This window comes from Protopterus annectens, chromosome 3.part1 (assembly GCF_019279795.1).
Source record: "Protopterus annectens isolate FY-2018-M chromosome 3.part1, PAN1.0, whole genome shotgun sequence".
Taxonomy (NCBI): Eukaryota; Metazoa; Chordata; order Ceratodontiformes; family Protopteridae; genus Protopterus; species Protopterus annectens.
The window spans coordinates 639874335-639893115 of NC_056732.1; positions in this window are offsets into that span (position 1 = coordinate 639874335).

Genomic DNA, 18781 nt, shown 5'->3' on the forward strand with positions numbered 1-18781 from the left:
GGCTAATGAAGTTCGCAGATGACTGCAAACTAGGAGCCATAAACGAAACTCCTAATGATGTGGACATCCTAAAAAGGGCCTCACTGAGACAGATGCCTGGTGTCAAAGCCATGGCCTCAAGCTCAATGTCAAAAAGTGCATTGTCAACCCCTTTGATAAAAACTCTGTACCCATGAACTACAACATAGGTGGTAGTATACTTAACACCAAAAGTGTGATGAGAGACCTTGGGACACAGGTGGACAGTAGTCTCTCCTTTGATAATCACATCGCCACAGTAGTCAGGAAATCCTTCTACGTGTCACACCTCATCACAAAAGGTTTCTCATCCAGAAAAAAATGAGGTCATTGTTCCCCTCTACTCATCACTCATTAGACCCATTATAGAGTACAATGCCCCTTTTGGTATGTACCTCACAAGACATCTACAACAACTGGTAAGGCCACAGAAATACCTCACAAAGAAGATTACCAGTCTCAAACAGATGCCCTACACAGACCGTCTCAAAAAACTCCAGCTTTACTTCATCGCATATCGCCTACTCACAGGTGATCTCTGCCTAACAAACAAAGCTATGTCAAACCCAGAGCTGTTGGACATGCTCCACTTAAAGAAATCCCAATCCCTCCGAGCTCCACACTCTAGGGACCTAAACCTTGTCACCACAATAAACAGAACATGCCGGAGGGATAGATTCCTGTCCCAGAGACTTCCCATACTCGGGAATAAACTACCTATCTATATCAAACAAAGCTCCTCATTAGCACTCTTCAAGAAAAATCTTGATGATTGGATGGGAAATAGGAAATTCACCCCGGGGATCACCTCTGTGGCTCTGCTCGACAGTGGCACAGGAAAATAATTTTCTTGGGAGGCAAAAGCCAGGGTACCTTTTTGGCTGGGCTTGTATAGGCCCTAGGGTCGATAGCCTAGTACCTACCTATGAACCTATGAAAAAGAAAAACAATGATTACATTTCTTATGCTGAAATGCTAAGTGTTTCCTGCAAGGAATACTAATAGTTTTGAACCACAAATACCATATTAAGCAAACTACTGACTAGGATTTCCATGCTTTCTTACCTCCCAGTGAAATGGAATTAAGAAATTATTGGAGTCTTAATACAGTTTCGCACAGTTCACATTCAGAGATTGGTGGATTTGCCAGCTATTGCCTTGTTTTTGTCAAATCTGCTTTAAAAGTTTGCCCCCTCATCTGCATCCATTTGTTTGAGGCTGTTTAGTTTTTTATAATTTATGTCTGAAGTTCTGTTGGAACCAGCATTATATATATATATATATATATATATATATATATATATATATATATATATATATATATATATATATATTTATTTATGTTCAGTGTAAGATCATTCTGTACTACAAAATGCAGGTCTTGAAGCTCTTGAGTGTTGGTTAAAGCTTTCTAATCTATAAACTATAGAGTTCTCTGTGATTTTGATTTAGTTGGTTAAAAATATACTGAACAAAAATGTTTTTTGTCAAAATTGTTTATTTGCAGTTACATGGTACAATAATGAGATATCTTTTGTCCCATCTGTGCAGATTCATTTATGGGCAATTTCAAAGTTATTTATATTTTCAGTTCTAAACATACTCTAAAGTCTTGGTCAGATCACATGGAAATCTGGAGAAGATATCTAAATGATTGCTAGTTAAGCTGGTAGTCTAACAAAATGGAGTTAGTTCTTAAAATTATATAAATTACCACTATTTCGGGATTCTGTTTACTTAAAACTGAATTTGTTTAATACCAATGTCTTGGATGTTATAGTTTCAAAGACTTTGGATGGTATGGTGGCAACCTCCCCTAAACTGAAAACCTACTTCCAAAAATTATTTTCTTCAGGCTTCTGGTTACAACACAGTACATATGGTGAATATAATAGGATGATGAACCTGAATTTTGTCTGTGACAAAAATAGAACATGCTGGAGAGACAGATGTGTGCCCTAGAGACTGACCCTCCTACGGAACAGACTTCCCATCCATGTGAAGCTGAGTTGGTCCATTACCAAGTTTAAGCACAACCTAGACCAGTGGATGGGAAACAGGAAATGTACACTGGGCGTCCCATATGGACAGAGGTAACTTATAAATACCTGGCCCTCGATGTCCTATTTGGATACAAGATATCATTATTATTTCAGAAAAACTTGGCTAGGCTTAGAAAGGCCCCGTGGGTCGTTAGCCTAGTAACAATCTAGGACTCTATGATGCATCTGATACAAAGAGTCCCCTATGGCTCACTTTTTACGTTTAAAGCATATTGATACTCTATCTGATGACTGCATACTTTATTCTGGAAAACTGGCAGGCTGTTAATTCTATACTGGCATGACTGAGCATTCACTCATTAAATCCCAGAGATGCCTCCAGGTGTTTCTGTTGGATCATCCTAGTGATGACGGTAGGCATCTAGTATTACCTGTTCATATTTACACCAATAACTCCAAAACCTTGCCACATGCAAGCTACTGAAAAGTGTTTCATCTTAAAGCTTACCTGGTGGACAACACAATTGCATTGATACTTAAGGTTTGTCTTGGCAAAATTTATACAATATTTATTTATATTGTTATATGATTCATATTTCTAAATTATTCAACAACCAAAGAGCATAGGCAACACTGTTTATCCTCATATAAAAGCTCACAGCTGGATGAATTAAATGCTGCTGAATGTATGTACATAGCTGAAGTGGTTGCTGAGATTTTACAGAGGATTCCAAAAAGTAATATGTCATTGCGACGTATAAAAATCAGAATCTAATGAATAAGTGTCCATATTTTTTCTTTCACTATTACAGTGTTATATATTGATCTTTTCAGGTAACGTTTGTTGACCAGGTCAGTCCCATTAGGTTAAGGGAGACCTGAACTGGTATTTGGATTGACTAGGGAAAATTTGGCCAGGACTACTCTGATAATTGCCATGAGATGTTTTGTTTCTACCTGAGCCACCACCATCTCAGGCAGACATTCTCCAAGGAGCTCATTATCCCCTCTAATACATCACTTCAGCATCACTATTGGAAAAGGGACAGAAACACCTGGAATGTGAACAGAACCCCAGTCTTCCAATCTTCCATCACCAGTGACATGCATGCTACCTGTTGAGCTACTAACACTGGCTCAGCAGACATTCTAAAATGCTTTCTGTCACATGTTCATGCCAATACTTTTGTGCTACTAACATAGGTACATAGATAAGTACTAAGCTAACTGCCCTTGTGGACCATTTTAAGCCTAGCCAATCTCCCTTTAAAAGGTGAGAATCAAGCCCTGCAAATTGTGTCTGTAAGGTAAACAACCTTAACTACTGTATCAACCCTATGTGTATGTGTATATATTTAACACTGTGCATTAATTCACATGTACAGTAACATGTCTACAGACGACCCCAAAACCAGCATGTCACAGCTCCATTCAGAGATGTATGACAGGAATTTTAGAATAGCCCAGCATATTACAACTCCAGTCAGATAAGTTAAAGTTCAGCTATTTCAGAATAGTATTTAAAACCAGATGGAGTATCTTACCATTGAGGGAGAAGGCTGGAGATGGGGACTAGAGGGCAGATGCAAATGTTTTCAACAGCTGTCTGAAGGCTTTATGTTCACAGCATTATATGCCTCTTATCGAAAACATTTTTGCAGAATAGTTTGGATGGGTGTTTGCATATGTGAGAAGCAATAAGCTTTGGAGCAACATATTACTTTTACTCCCAGGATGAAAAGTATGTACATTTAGAGGTAGTTAAAGTGCTGCCCATGTAAACAGAGCATTTAGAAAATATAATTGTTGCAGGTTATCATTAGTAACAAGTACACACAGTGAAAAAAGTCGGATACCTTCACTTTACAAAGAGCTATACCCAAAGCCCTAAATATGAACTATAAGAGACTGTACGGACATCTACACTGAAAGAAATTTTGCAAAGGTGTTTTTTTGCACTTTGACTCAATAATATGTTTAGTAGGTCTTTGAGCACTAAATCCCCTAAATAAACCAAATGATAATAATCACTGTTATTGAGATGGCAAGGAATAAATATGTGCATCTGCTGATATAAAGACTTTTATTCATTTTATTACTTATTTCATGAAACTGTGATCAAATAAGAAAGTAACTGCATTTTACAGCCAAACAATGTTTGTGAATGTCACTTATAGTGTATTGACAGATTTTATATTTTCCTTTAGATACCCTACTTATGCACACACACGCACACACACACACACACACACACACACACACACACACACACACACACACACACATACATACACAGAGAATCAGGTGCCTACAGAATCTAGACGACACTGGTTTTACTAATATTACAGTAGCTGGAATTTTACTAGCATTCTAATAGCTGGAACTGCTGGGATGAGGAAATAGAGGAGGAATGGTATTTTCAGCTTGTCCACCACAGAGAAGGAGTTTCAACTGATTCCATGTATAGGAGTAGATAATCATTATTGCATTAGCAGTGTACTGCATACCACAGACACCATGTGTGAGGAAGCTTGCATGCCTGTGGAAGTATGCATGTGTTCACCAAGGTAAGGAATATGCATAAGCTAGAGTTGCAGGAAAGAGGTGGGAACTGGGAGCATAAATAAAAAGCCCCACCTCCACAGCATTTCAAGGCACTAATCTCAGCAACCAACACTTACGTCCTAAAGAAAAGAAAAGTCCAATGAACTCTAAGTGAAAGAAACAGATCAATTGGATGGCCAAGGGAGAAAGCTTAATAGTCCCTGGGCAGATGAGGACACCCAAAAATTAAATAAATAAATAAATAAATACATGCATACATAAAACATACTGCATACTTTTATTTATTTATTTTACATTGCTGACCAGGAAAGTCCGACTGGAACAAGGTCCATTTACAGCAAAGGCCCAGGGAGAAAAGCTCCTCATTAGTTAAACAATATTTGCAAGTGGTAATTAGACAAATCACACAAGAAATAATATATATTTACAATGGATTGTTCCAAGCAAGCGTAATTTGCACACAGTTAGGCCCCAGATAGCATATCACACAAAGACAATTGTACACTTTTAAGAATATTTTTATTGCTTATCACACACAGAGTCATCAGATCATGCAATTTTCATTTTTGAAATTTTAATTTTTGTGGTAAATTGTTCCCTGTTTGCTTTTATGCAAGACTGTGAAATTAAGAATAATTTTGTAAGGTTTAAAAGATCTGCTTGCAGGAATTTTTCACAACATCCACATACTAAATGAATAAAAATAAAAATAAACAGTGCAAAAACACCAGATAAATAATTTACCTTACAGTATTTTATGAAAGATAAAGAAATGTTTTAGAAAAACTCATCTGCTTGAAAACATTTTATATTTTAGACGTGTTCAGTCATAGTGTTAAAACAATCACATCTAATAACTTAATTGATTATAGCTGGGAATCAGAAAGGCTGACTGCAAACAGCGCAGCGTAACATGGCTATTTTTCCACTCACAGTAAGTCATTATGATTCATAGATGACCCTACTGCTGAAGTTTCCCACTAACAGAGGCCTGAGTGCGGAGTGTGGTCTCACTGGTAGAGCTGTATGCTAATGCAGCAATCAGAGAGAGAGTGGATAATTAGCCATGTGCTAGCCTCCATAAATGCCAGTGTCTCCCAATATGAACTGCATAAAATGTCATTGCTGGAGTAAAAGGAGGAACCAGTTATGGTGCAGGTAAGTTCAGTGAAGACATGGAGGTGTGTGGGGGCTGTTAGTGTGCATGCTTCTGGACATTTGTGTGTGAGTCTATAGGGGCATGGATGAAGATGCATGAAGGTGTGTGTGTGTGTGTGTGTGTGTGTGTGTGTGTGTGTGTGTGTGTGTGTGTGTGTGTGTGTGTGTGTGTGTGCATGTATGTGCGTGTGTGTGTGTGTGTGTGTGTGTGTGTGTGTGTGTGTGTGTGTGTGTGTGTGTGTGTGTGTGTGTGTGTGTGTGTGTGTGCATGTGCATGTGTGCATGTATGGGTGTCTGCCTGGGTGGTATTATCCTGGAGAGGTTAGGTATGGATTCAAGAATCTCGATCAGTTAATGTGTGTGGGAGACTGCATGTGGGAGAATGGGTGAGTGTTACCATCACTGTTATCAACTGTATGGGGGCTTGTTTTTTAATCGGTGAATGTGTGTGTGTGTGTGTGTGTGTGTGTGTGTGTGTGTGTGTGTGTGTGTGTGTGTGTGTGTGTGTGTGCACATTACTGTTAGGGGGGGGTGGTTTTGCCAGCAACATGCATGGGTAACCAGGATATACACTAACACAGTCAGATCTGACAGTGCTAGTGTTAACTACAGTGTGAATGTCACAGACATGCTAATGAGACAATAAAGTGGTCATTTTCATTTCAGCCACAACTGTCTCTGAATTGCATGTTTTCACCATCACAGTTTATCAGCTAAATTCATTCCAGATCCACAAGTCACTGCATGCAGTTTCAGCTTATCAGCATACTGCTTTAAAGTCTCAATGGCCACCTTGTTACAATAATTAAAACAAAGTGTTTGCGCTTTCATTAAAATTTTGGGTTCTGCATGTCCTTTTAACATTGCTATAGTTTGCTTGTAGCATTTATCCTTTTCTTTTATTAGTGAACTGGGTTCAAAGGTGGCCCATATCCATTTGTGTAGTGTTAATGTGAGCTGATGTTCTGGAATTTTGTTAACCATAGCATACTGCTCAGTTCTTTCAATTTATGCTGACCATAGCTCCTTGCCTGGCTTCATCACTTCTCCTCAAGTGATTAATTTTCATGGCATTAGTAATACTTTAGTTATCTCATAACTACTATTTCTTTTCTTAAAGTACTGAATTGAGAAAGAGCTCATGAGGAGACTATATGTATTCTAGGGTATACTTTATTTTCTGAACTCTGGCTCTGCTCTTTTACAGTTCATACTGCTGTTTTGCTCAGTTGTACAGGTACCTGGTGCTGCTGCAATGATAACTAGCAAATCTCAACATGCCACACATACAAGCTCCATTTTTGGTCACTGTCTGAACCCTCCCTACTTCCAGCACCCACATGACTCACAAGCATTATCTCTAACACACTGCATAAAACTCACAGTCTGCTAGTCTGAAACAACCTTTTACATGGAATGAAGTAAAAAAAACTGGTGAAATGTGATATGGCTTCTTCATTCTGGGATCAGAAAGCATGAGCTTTGCTTCTACCCAAACTAACAGCATCCCAAGTAATTTTAGATCTGCTGCACACAGGCAGTGAGCAACCAAGCCACTTTGGCCATGCGGGTTTTGAATTCTCCCTCATGAAAACTTGTACCAAACTAAACTATTTAACTAATATACTTGATCACATAATTAAGTCTTCTGTATTCTACCAACATTTGGAGGGGTGTTTGTTCTACTCTAATCACATTAACTAAATATGTCATCTGCTTGGTATAAGCTGCATCTGAGTACTATACTGACCACACCACTTTATACAACAGAATAAATTCTGGTTATATTAAACTGTGTAAGTAACACTTTTGCCTGCCATACTAAACTCTGACCACATTTCACACCACCTACAATAATTCTGAGTTATATTATGAAGTAATTTAATGTACTATGCTCTGTATTTATAGCTATAGTCAATGCTTATGCCATTTCTTTATATCTGTTTTCCTCAACAGCTATTTGGCATTATTACTTTGCAGTTTGCCTGGGCCATGGCTGAGAACAGTTTGTTTGGGATCAATATGCCTTCCTGGTTAATACATCTGAATGAAATAAGTAAAAGTGCTTCTGGGCATCGATGACACAATACTATGGTGAGATCAGCAATTTATCCCTCATATCTGGCTTTCATGTAGGTTCTGCAGCTCTTAAAAACTCGCCATCAGCATGATCTCTTGCACAACCAACTATTATGAAAACAAATATTAGGTGCTTTTTGTTTTCCTAAGGCTAAGGACACATAGCTCAATATGATAACCAATACAGGAAAGTCCGTACTGAAATCAGACAAGTTTATGTATGTTGGGAATCACACTGAGCAACCACAGCATTTCTCAGGCTATGTCACACTCATTTCAAAAAATAATTGGTTCTAGAGGAAACATCCTGAGTAATCACAGCATAAAAGGTGGTACTCTGCATTTGTTATTAAACTGTCCCATTCTTGTTCATTCAGAGTGCCCATTATCATGTTCACGGTGATTGCACTCTTCTGAACTAAACAAGCTTCATAATGCACTGTAACAGAGTGGCCAGAATGTCAAAAAAAAGTACCACGGCTCACCCTAGATACATTTTCCAAGTGGTTTAGCATTCATTTAATTCCTTATAATACACACTGACACCTGCTACTACACATGATAATCTACATCAGCTAACATTTTAATGTTCCTTTATCACATGACTTTAATCCAACTACACATAGGGTGTGAACCTTGTCCTTACTGAACTATTTCAGGTTTCACATTACCAGCATTGCTAAATGGATTATGTTCACACAATGCCTCAATTTGTTCATAAGCTATTTGTGATATTTTATTAAGTTTATTTTATTTCATTTTGCTGTACTGTACTGTGGTACTGTTTCCCTTCTTCACCAGGATGAAATTCTTTCTCACTTACAAGACAACATTTCACATTTTATCCTCACTGAAATATATTGTATTTTATACATTCTTCAACAAATTCTTTTCATACTGTATCCTGCCCATTTCCATAACTTGTGCCTAGACGTCTGAGAATTATTTCTGTGTGCCAGTGTGTCATACATAACTACACTTTATATTACTAGAACATTTTGCTACATGTTGTTTTTAATCGTCCTTAATGTTTTTTGATGTGACGTGTCTCACATACCTCTCAACCAGAAATCTGGATAAAGCCATGAAACCATAAATAAAAGTGGGACAAAGGCCTCAAAATAGGGACACTTTTTAAATATTGTTCTTACAAACTTAGAAAGTTGATAGAATAACAGGTTTTGCATTAGCATGAATTTTCTGAAGGATATGAAGTCTGAAACTTAAATGTCTGCCATTATTTTCTAACTTCAATTTGTAATGATTTATTACTAATTTGCAAGAAAACCAGAAGTATATGAAAAATGGGCCAAAATATTAGGCCGAAATCTGGACATTCTGCGAAAATCTGTATAGTTCAGAAGTATGAGACCTTGCTTCTCAAAACTCATTACTTAGCCTCAAATAATTTAAAACACATTAATCTTCACAGAAGTAAGAGATGATATGATACAGTCTATTTGGGTAGAGAGTAGGGATATGAATTTTTGTGAGATTTGGGCAAGTTAAGGATTGACAAGGGCTTAACTGAAGGGAAGAGGGAAAAGACAAGTCAGGAATTAAGAGCTTTTCTGCAAAGAGTGGATGAACCTCATAGTTTGTACATTGTGACAATGTAAATCCATTCAAGGTTCATTACATTGTTCTATTTATTTAAGAGGGTTTAACGTGTGAAGTCCTAAAATGCACAAGTATAGTTACATCTAATGAGTGCATGCACCTATGCAGTTCCTTATGTGTTTTATTAGAAGATACTGTAAACTAATTAGCTTATTAGATGCACAGGCTTTATCACTGGAAGGTAGTATAATCACACGGTTAATTGCTCAATGTCTAAACTACCAGTTGATAATGAATAGCTTAGAATGTTGCTCTTCAGGATTTCTAACACCCCACTGAGAACTCAGTTTCCTTTTTTTTGGAGGGGAGATAGCATCTCTTAGTATGTAGAAACAGCACTGATTTTGCTTGCTAGTAACTAAGTCATTCACTGGACTGACGTGCAACATCAGCTTTACATGTGCGGTGCCATGTAGGGGTAACACAGTAGGCACCCACTTGTGACAAAGTGTGAAAATTCAGCATTATTCAGCATACTGTTGGGTGCACAGACTAGCATCTGCCTAGGACATTCTTGTCTGTTAAGGAGGAAATACACAGTTTAAATTCCAGTTAGCAAATGACTTCCAGCAATGAAGGGGGAAATTAACTAGCCATGCTTCAATCCAAACTAACAAGATAAAAAAACTGTAGAAAGAAACACACATTGCCAAAAAACGCTGCTTTCATTTTAAAATAACTGCGTGTATTAGAGTGTGTTTTTGTGAGATGGAATAATATAGCAATAACCCACGCCTGGGTGTGGGTAATGTGGGATTTACCCACGGTTGGCGTGGTTTGGTCCCGAGGATGAAGCCCGAGGGACCAAACAAAGACAACCGTGGGTAAATCCCGCATTACCCACACCCAGGCGTGGGTTATTGCTATTATACTATGACAGTATTTAAGAAAATAAATAATTACTTTTCTTAAATAATGGTATTTTATAATGCCTCTTTGCTGCCCTTCTGCAGCTGTCTGGTATCCGCGGCAGTTCTGATGTACTGCGCATGCCTACGCAGTACATCAGAGCTGTGGCCAAAAGCAACGGAGAAAGCAAGATCTCCATTGCTTTTTACTGTTTTGCTATGTTAAATGGGTTTAACATAGCGAGACAGCTTTAAAATAAGCAACAGAGATCTCCGTTGCTTATTTTAAAGCTGCCTTGCTATGTTAAACCCATTTAACATAGTGAGACAGGTTTAAAAAAAAGCAACAGAGAAAGCAAGATCTCCGTTGCTTTTTACACACTGTGTCGCTATGTTAAAAGAGTTTAACATAGCGAGACAGCTTTAAAAAAAGCAACGGAGATCTCTGTTGTTTTTTTAAACCTGTGTCGCTATGTTAAACTCTTTTAACATAGCGAGACAGTGTTTTAAAAGAGACTTATACTAATGGAAAACGTCCGGGCGACCGGACCTTTTTCCATTAGTATAAGTCGATTTACAATGCGCACGCTGGCCAATCAGCGTGCACGTTTTGGAATATTAATGAGGGGGGTCATGGTATAATGGAATATAACTACTTTTTGTACCAAAGAAGAGGAGAAGGAAGAACAAGAAACAGAGAAATGCTAAATATGGAAAGAGAAGTGATGGATAATTGTAATCTTTCTCGAGGGGCAAGCATGCAGAAAGTGACATTCATAAGCAGGAATTGTTAAGTACTGAGAGAGAGAGGAAAAAAGATTCTATAAAGAAAAATATTAAAAAAGAAATAAGAGAACTGTGAGATACTGATTTATTTACTTATTTCATTGTTTATTTTAGTTTACTTTGACTTGATCATGAATATGAGAAGGCAAACATAAGATAAAAAACAAGAAATAACACAAGGAATCCATTTTCTTTGTGATGAATTTTACAACTATCCCTTCCTTAATAAATCTTGTTAGAAGTATTTGTTTATACATAGCTAAAGCAAACAAATAATCTGAATAAGCAGAGCCCTGCAATGAAAATGTGTAAACAGGGTTAAGTCTTAGCGGAGGCAGATGCAAGGAACACATACATGGGTCAAATCTCACCACTACATTCACAGGAGGTTACTAGGCTAATGGCCCTAGAGCCCTTACAAGCCATATTTTCCAGAGTTGCCCTAATTGTTGGTAGTTAGGTGAGTAAAGTTCACAGATGTAAGGGTCTATGGTAGTTAATACTGACTTTGTCTGTCCAGGAAGGACATGGGAACCACCCCAGGAGTGAATTTGCAGCAACCCATCCACTAATCTAGGCTGCATTTGAAGAGAGTTCAGGGAGGGGTTATGTTTCATGTGAATTTGAAGCCTGTTCCAGAGAAGTGGCAGTCTTTGGGAGATGGGAGATGTATCTCTCTCTACAATATGACCTGTTAATGTCAGAGGCTAATTTAAGATTCCCAGAAAGAGTAACTCTCCTGCAGTTTGATTTATGAATGTATAGCATTTCCATCAGGGCTGGGTCAGAGACTGCCCCATAAGCCAGGCACATATCACTCCTTAGCAACCTCTTGGAGACAGAATACAGTGCCAGAGCTTTCAGTCTTTCCGCATAAGACTTGTTTTGTGTACCCTGTAATTTCTTGGTAAGAAACCTCTGTCGTCTCTCCAATTGTTGCAGGTGTCTGGTGAGGTACATGCAAAAGGGAGCATTGTACTAAATTAGTTGTCTGTTGAGGGCTGAATATAATGGAATTATAACATCCTTAGATCTAGATGCAATGCCTTTACTTATAGAATAGTCCACATAGAAGGATTTCCTTAATACTGTGGATATGTGGTGGTCGAAGTTCAGATTGCTATCAACCTGAGTACCCAGATCATGTACCAATGGGTCTACACTTAGGGAGGTGCTGTCTATAATGTAATTAGGATGGATGTCAGCTTTCCCAAAGGGAATAATAATGTATTTTTTGCTGTTAGCTTTAATCTGTGGCTTTGGCACCAATTATTTGTCTATGTTAACCCTGTCTACAGTATACCAACATCATTAAAGGACTTAATGACAGCTCACAATTTGCAATTGTCAGTGAACTTGGTCAGCCACAGGCTGTCAAAGTTTGCCTGGACTTTTGAGAAATAAATTCCAAACAGCACAGGGCCCAGGACAGACACCTGTGGTATGCCACTGGTTACTGATCTTTTGATAGAGGTGAAGTCACCCACTTTGAAAGTATGTGTCCTGTCAGGGAGCTAGTTGGCTACCCACCTCGTAATATAGGAGTTAATTCCCAGTTGGGAGAGTTTCTGTATAATACCTACTGTATGTGGATGATTGTGTCAAATGCCTTGGCTAAGTCAAGATAGGGCCTTGGTGACTATCTTGAAGAAGTCAACCATGTTTAACAGGGATGACCTACCTTTAATGAATCTGATTTGGGTTGTGTCCAGAGTGTGGAGATTAACTATGTCCTTGTTAATAAGGTCTATAGTGATTCTTTCTATGGCTTTGCAGATGAGATTAGTCAAGCTTATGGGCCTACAATTCCCAGGGTCAATTGATGGTCCCTGTTTTGTGCAGAAGGATTGCTGTTGCTGTCCTCCATTCCACTGGAGCATAGCCAGTTCACAAGCTGTGGTTAAACAGAGATCCAAGTGGGTCTGCTAGGTCATGATTTAAGATGTTTAAAAAGCAACCTGAGTAGATTGACTAGCCTCATCTGCAAGGCCATTGAAAGACTCATTGTGGACATTATTAACAAGGACATAGGTGATCTTCAAACTCTGGATTCAACCTAGTTCAGACTTGTTAAAGGTAGATCATGTCTGTTAAATATGATTGACTTTTATGAAAGGTCCAAGGCCCTGAATGCTCCAGTGGAATGGAGGACAGCAACAGTAATCCCTCTGCACAAAGGGGGACCATCAATCGACCCTGGGAATTATAGGCCCATAAGCTTGACTAGTCTCACCTGCAAAGCCATAGAAAGAATCACTATAGACCTTATTAACAAGGACATAGTTATTCTCCACACTCTGGACACAACCCGTATCAGATTCCTTAAAGGTAGGTCATCCCTGATAAACATGGTTGACTTCTTCAAGATATTCACCAAGGCCCTGGATGAGGGAAAGACAGTGCATACCACCTATCTTGACCTAGCCAAGGCATTAGACACAACTTCACACTCAACTAGTATAGAGAAACCCCAAAATGTACTGTCACTGACATTATCTTACCAGTGCACTTCAGGAATTATCTTCACTAATTCAACTTTGTAAGTTTGTCATTAGGCAAGGCTGCTCTCTGCCTAGAATGGTTTGCCTTGACTTGTCCATGTTTTTGCTCCTTTGAACTGTTTGCTCATCCTTCCACAGCTCTCGCAGTATGTGTATGCGTTTAAAATTTTTTTTCATTATTATACTTACTAATTATAGAAACGTTATCTGAACGATGCACATAATGTTATTAGTTTTACTATGATCTTAAAAGGTATTGAAGAAGTAGGCATAATTACTAAATCTTTTATAATATTGATTGCTCTTTCTTCAAGTTGGAGCTAGATTCGAATGAGACTGTATAACTAAGGGGATGCAGGGTGCTTAACCCATACAAAAAACATGTATCTTTCTGTTATGAACCAATGCATAAATTGCTGATGTGCTCAGTAAATATCTTTGGTACATATATGTAGTTCAGTTTGCAGGTTTAGTACAGACATGAATGAGCAGTTGTGCTTTGAGCTTGCCCTTCTTCATATGACACAGGAGACCCTAGTGGATTAGTACACTACAAATGGGGTCCCCAGTTTAATTCTGAAATGGTGACATGTGCCGGGTTCCCATTTCCATGCTGTATTATGCTGTTAGAAATGTACATCCAATGCATAAGTTATAAAAGTTTAATTAAGAATGCAAAGTCGAATCAATGATGTTGCGGTACTTGACATATGACAAAATATGATAACGCATGCAAGTGGCCTCCAGCCCATCAGGCACACACAATTATTCATTTAGTTCATAAAACTGATTTGTTTGACACAGTCACTCTCTTTGCTATTTAATTTCACTTGTTAATGAATGGGATGTGGATATTACAGGAGGGTGGCATTAGTACGCATCAATAAATGCCATGACAAAGTAATCTTCACTGGATGCATCCAGGCTGGGAACAGTAAAGTATGTGTATGACATCATACTATAGACATGAAAAGCCTCCACAGAAATGAATGATACTGAAAAGTATGTGCATGACATCATACTATAGACATGAAAAACCTCCACAGAAATGAATGACAATGAAAAGAATGCAGCAGGACAAGACATCATTTATTTCAGGAATATAGACATATAATGTTGTAGCATCTCTGCTTTGTGAATTTACAAATTATAAGGATGAGGGAAAAAAAAACAAAGGAAAGATGTGATACGATAGTTTACTACTTAAATATAAGCAATAATGAAAGAGATAGTGAACTGATAGTGCGAAGTGTAAAAGAGCTCACTGGCACTACATTTGCAAAGACTAAGAATCACCATAGGTCCGTATTCACCATTATTATAGCAGTTATGTTATAATATCTTCTCAGTTTAATAAACTAAGTTATTAAGCTTATGACTTACTGGTCTGCAGGAACCATGAGTGCCATAACATCATGCTGATAGTTTCTGTTCCCTATGTATGTATCAAGATTATATTTAAAAACATCAATGAATTACTTTTTCCGATTGCAAGGAAAATCTTATTCCAAAGTTGTGAAATGTGTTGTCCAATGCATCTACCATTTCTTTCTGCTACTGATATTTGTAACCAAATGAAAAACACTTCAGGGGACTGCTACATGCCACTCTCATGTAAAATAAACACAGGGAAAAAACTGTTCCACTTAAGTTATTTAAAACACACACACACACACACACACACACACACACACACACACACACACACACACACACACACACACACACACACACACATAAAGTCACAGTTAAACCCTTTCATCCATTATGTGAAATGGGACTTCCGAACAGTTGCACATTCTCCAATTCCTCATTTTAAAACTTTGTTCTACCATGTGATCTATTATATCATCTTAAACCTAGACTATAAATATTTCAAGTACCAGGACCTTCTTTAAGGATAGCACATATAAGCAACACAAAATATATTATAACCATTAAATATAACAAGCACTTAATTACTATAGTGCATGCATAAAGTATTGTACACATCAGACATATACAAAAAATAAAAATATTAAAGTCATATGGAGAATATATAATTGTAAAAATATTTTGATCTTAAAGGATCACTTTCCTTTATTTTAATACATAAGTCAAAGAAGAAACTTCATTAAGTCCTGGAGCAGTTTTGGCATCAGTTTTTAATTGTCAAAACACTTTCCTGGTTTCCGGTCATTCAGTCAGTGCTCACCTTCTAGGATTAAAGGTTGCTTTCTGTAAAATCTGAAATAAAAAGCTGTGATCAAAATACAGGTAAATATGTTTAGACATTGGAATATTTAGATTTTGCCTTTTAATGTCATAGGTATGTGTGCATGTTCTTTCTTTAAAAGTTCTTTAAGTTCTGGCAATATAAAACACGGGGCACTTCCTTGCATGTAGCAAGATGAATTACCACTTTGGTTTCACAGTTAAAGTAAACAGTTATATTAAAAGGGGCTGTTCCATAAATGAGTGATAGCTGTTTTGAGTACTGGGTTCCTTGATCAGGTGTTAACACCCCCAGTGGTGCTTCCAGGTACAGTCTGGGATTCATAGATGATTATCACATTGTACGGCATGAATTAGCATGAGTGGTGGCAACTCTAAGGGTGTGTCCATTTCAAAGACACAATTACTGCATAAGGGTTGAAATAGCATGGTATTCAGTGTTTTTATGGACAGCGCAGTTGTGCAGCGGAAACATGTAAGTCTTACAGCAAGAGGCTTTCTGGTTTGATTCTTGGCTGGGGTGCCTTCTGTGCAGAGTCTACATGTCCTCCCTATGTCCCTATGGGTTTCCTCTGTATGTTCCAGTTTCCTCCCATGTTTCAAAGACATGCATCTGGAGTGTTTCTCCCTGGGCATCTGCTGAAAACTGGCTTCATTCCAAGTCGGACTTTCCCTGTAAACAAATGTTAAATAAAATAAAATAAAGTGCATAATAACATGAAAATGAGGAGCTCCAATGAAATGATGAGCTCCAATCAAATGAGCACACAGATTATGCAAATGAAGGAACCCCCAGTGGCAGGCTTATTCAGAAATGTATACAATATCACTCTACATGGCAGTGCATACCCAGTTTGAATAGTGTAATTCATGGTGATTAATTCATGGTGATGATGGGAATAGCAGCAGCTGTAGTTAGGAGCTGCCACTGGAGCCAGTGTCAGCAATGCTGTACATAGTAGCACTCCATGCCATAGGAAAAGGGACAAACAGCTCGCAGACTAATAGACTGTCAAGCATTTATGAGTCAACAGGATACTACAAGGGGTTTAGTTAAACTGTGTTACCCACAAATAGAATCTAATAGAATGCATGCAATAAGCATTCCTGTGGATACAAAGCTGTGTATAGCCTTAACCATCTTGGAAATAGGGGCTTTGCAGCAACATATGGGGACATGTTAGATATATCACAGGAATCAGCGTTGCAGTGGTGCAGCAGTTGCATTGTTGCCTGACAGCAAGAGGTTCACTGGTTTGATACTCAGCTAGGGTATCTTCTGTATGGAGTCTGCATGTCCTCCCTGCATCCATGTGGGTCTCCTCCAGGTGCTCTGGTTTCCTCCCATATTATAAAGACATGCACCTGGGCCGCCACTGAAAATCTTCTTTGTTCCAAGACAGACTTTCCTGGTAAACAATGTTAAATAAATAAATAAAATGAGCGTAGCAAATCTTAAATCACTTCCTCAGTATAATGTTATGACGTGGAGAGGCCATCCTCAGAAATTTCCAGATTTTTGCCTCATATTTTCAGCCTGTTCCTCAAAAAAATGTGGTTTTCTGGCAAATCATTAAGGATTGAAGTCACTAAATAATTATGTACATTTAAACTTCAGACTTCATAGCCTTCAGTAAATGCATGCTAATGCAAAATATATTATTCTAGCAACTTTGTAAGTTTAAAGAAGTAATATTTAAAATTTGTCCCTGATTTTGGGCATTTGTCCCCACACCCATTATTTCCATCTTTGTCCAGATTTTTCCTACATAGAGGTTGAGAAGTAAGGGAAGGGATATCTAATGCCTATAATGGAGAAGAACATGTTCTGAAGGTGCTATCCATCCATCCATCCATCCATCCATCCATCCATCCATCCATCCATCCATCCATCCATCCATTCACAACTCCTTTTCCCATTTTCTCACATGGGGTCGGGGTGTTACTTTAACAGTGACAATCATCTGGAGCTGAGGTTTACACCACTGGGTGGCTATTCCTGCACAATAGTCTTCCACATCACACACTTGCACTGTCACACCTATGGCCAATTTAGAGTGTCCCTCCACCTATTGCATGTTTTTGGAATGTGGGAGGAAACTGGAGCACCCAGAGGAAACCCACACAAACACAGGGAGGACATGCAGACTACACACAGAAGGCACCCCAACCAAGAATCAAACTGTGGAACCTCTTGCTATGAGGTGCTATGAAAGATCAATAATTCTTTTTCAGTAGGGTCTGACTAAATCTCTCAAGTGTATCTCATTAAGGGGAATGTTCCTTGTTTTGACTCTTAAAAAGTCCATGTTCCTTATTGTTCCACATTGGCAGGATCTGTCACACATTCAGTGTTAACAATTCTTTTAAATAATAATCAAGATTAATAATAAAGAATCATATTAATTCATCAAAGGAATTTTTATAAGTTGAAAGTCAAACATTTTTGCCCTTGTATGAGTTTCCTACTTGAAGTTGTTATTAAGCTATCACAAAGTGTTCCACATTTTGTCCATTTGTTCCACATTATGAGAGGTAGTGTTCCACATTTTGTAACTGGAAAGTTGAGAGCTATGGGTCTGACAACATACCTGGATTTTTAATAAATAGCACTAAACATGCCTTCACCAAACATTTCCTCAAATTGCTTAATCTGTGCTTAGCTACAGGATTTGTTCCCAAATTGTGGTGCACAGCAGTGATGATGCCCCACCAGAATGGAAACCCTATCACAAACTATGGTAATTACAGGCCTATCAGTCTTGTTAGACTGATCTGCAAAGCCATGGAGCATGTCATAGTTGATATTATAAGTTATCTAAAATCTGATTAGGCTAGATCATCAACAGTTCTTAATTCTAGTTAACTTCATCAAGAGGATCACACAGGCTATTAACAGTGGTCATGTTGTTCACATAGTATTTCATGACCTAGCCAAAGACTTTGTCACCATATCCCATATGGACATTGTAAGCTAAATACATTAAAT